This window comes from Gossypium hirsutum, chromosome A07, assembly GCF_007990345.1.
Source record: "Gossypium hirsutum isolate 1008001.06 chromosome A07, Gossypium_hirsutum_v2.1, whole genome shotgun sequence".
Classification (NCBI taxonomy): domain Eukaryota; kingdom Viridiplantae; phylum Streptophyta; class Magnoliopsida; order Malvales; family Malvaceae; genus Gossypium; species Gossypium hirsutum.
The window spans coordinates 13,210,783-13,213,149 of NC_053430.1; the positions used below are offsets into that span (position 1 = coordinate 13,210,783).

The 2,367-nt window shown below is 36.2% G+C and overlaps 1 non-coding gene across 1 annotated transcript; it reads left to right on the forward strand.

The window, feature by feature from the left end:
* The first annotated feature begins 483 nt into the window (after positions 1-483).
* LOC121204436 (small nucleolar RNA R71) lies at positions 484-590 on the forward strand. Its single transcript, XR_005899361.1, has one exon. It is a non-coding gene; the product is annotated as a small nucleolar RNA R71 (small nucleolar RNA).
* The last annotated feature ends 1,777 nt before the right edge of the window (positions 591-2,367 follow it).

Sequence of the window (2,367 nt, forward strand, 5' to 3'; positions counted from 1 at the left end):
GGTCTCTGATTTCCTTGGCCTCCCCATAAGAAATTTGGGTGGTTCCTCCAACCTGCATTGTAAGTGTTACTATATGGATTGTTTTGAGATCAAGAATTATTACCCATGTAATTTAATTGCTCGTTATCCATGTTGTGGCCATAAGGTTGGTATTCCAATGTGCTTGATCCACCTCCATTTGCTTCGTATTGCATTACTGGGTGAACCTGTGAAGAACTAAGAAAAGCATCAATTTTCTTATTCAAGAGTTCTACCTGATTAGAGACCATGGTGATCGAATCGACATTATAAACACCAGCTCTTTTTGTTGGTTTTGTCTTCATGACTTGCCACTGATAGTTATTCAGTGACATCTCCTCTATAAACTCATAAGCATCTTCAGGTGTTTTATTATTGATGGTTCCGCTAGTAGCTGCGTCAACCATTTGCCGAGACGAAGGATTCAGGCCATTATGGAACGTTTGAGCCTGAAGCCAAAGCGGTAAGCCATGGTGAGGGCATCATCTCAGTAAGTCCTTGTATCTCTCCCGTGCATTGTAAAGAGTTTCTAAGTCCATCTACACAAACGAAGAGATATCATTACGTAATTTGACCGTTTTAGCAGGCGGGAAATATTTTAATAGAAATTTCTTGATCATTTGTTCCTAAGTAGTGATTGACCCTCGTGCTAATGAGTTCAACCACTGTTTAGCTTTGTTCCTCAATGAAAAAGGGAATAACCAAAAATGAGTGGCATCATCAGAAACACCATTAATTTTAAATGTATTGCATAGTTCCAAAAAGTTTGCTAAGTGAGCATTGGGATCTTCATCCTGCAAACCATCAAACTGAACAAATTGCTGTATCATTTGAATAGTGTTAGGTTTTAGTTCAACAGTATTTGCAGCTACAACAGGTCTAACTATGCTCATTTAGTTCCCATTAAAGAAGGTTTAGCATAATCATACATAGTGCGTGGAGCAGGATTTTGAATAACCGCAATTACAGGAGGTAGCTGATTGTCTTGGTTTTCAGCCATCTCTTCGGTTGGGGGTTGAGTATCGTCCTCTTGCTTGTTCTCTGTGTATCTTAAGCTTCGCCTTATTTCTCTTTGGTTTCTGCGAATTGTGCGATCGATTTCTTCGTTAAAAAGTAGTGGTCCTGACGGGTTTCTTCTAGTCATAAACTATAAAAACCTGCCAAGAGAAAGAAAAAGTAAATTAATAAATAATAAAAATAAAAAAATAAAAATTAAATTGTAAGAAAAATAAATGGTTAAAGTAATAAAAATTGAGCGTTCCTAATATCTTAGTTCCTCGGCAACAGCACCAAAAACTTGATCGCGTTATTTCGTGATAGGTTTTAAATATTCATAATTATTCGTTCTTGAAACTAACTATTATCACGATGTAAGCAAGTGTACCTATCGAACAGTAGTATAGCTTTAGCAAGACCGGATTGTCGAACCCAAAGGAACTAAAAGTACTAGTAATGACTGTCTTTTTATTATCTAGCCTAAGAATAAAGAGGTTTTGTTTTGACTAACTAATTATCTAAACTAAGAATTCACAAAGAATGGAATTGGGGGATTACTTTTGGAAAACGATTGAATTAAGACAATACCTAAGAGAAAATCCACCTAGACTGTACTTGTTATTCTGGCTTCGAATCAGATGATTTATTCATTTAACTTATTCCATGGAGATCCCTAAGTTATGCTATTATCCCTATTCAAGACTAATAACGTGTAATCCCTAGATTGAATAATTGAGACTTTTCTCTAATTAACACCCTAGGGTTGCATTAACTCGATCTATGGATCCCCTTATTAGGTTTCACCCTAATCCGGCAAAATCTTGTCACCCTGTGTCTAGGCGCACAAACAACAACTCCGCTTAATTATGACAAATGTACTCTTAGACAGGGTCTATTCCTCCTCTGAATAAGAGCTTATCTTGAATCAGTATCCTGGGATATCAAAACAAGAGTTAAGAACACATAATTAAGAACAAGTCAAATATTTATCATAGAATTCAGAAAATAATAACAAGATTCATCTTAGGTTTCATTCCCCTTGGGTATTTAGGGGTTTTAGTTGTAACACCCCTCACCCGTATCCAATTTCGGGACAGGGTTCAAGGCGTTAACGGACTTAAACATTCACAACAACACATAACATATTACCAACCATGCATGGAAGACAAGCATATGCACATCACCAATATCAAACATAACATAAATCGCTAGATTTATAAGTCAGAATCATTAGCTCACTAAAGACCAATATATTTGGCCAAATTATAATAACACATTTTATAAAACTAGGTCCCTATACATGCCACTCACTTGATAATTCTAGCATATATGTTTATACTGTCAAGGTGTTAG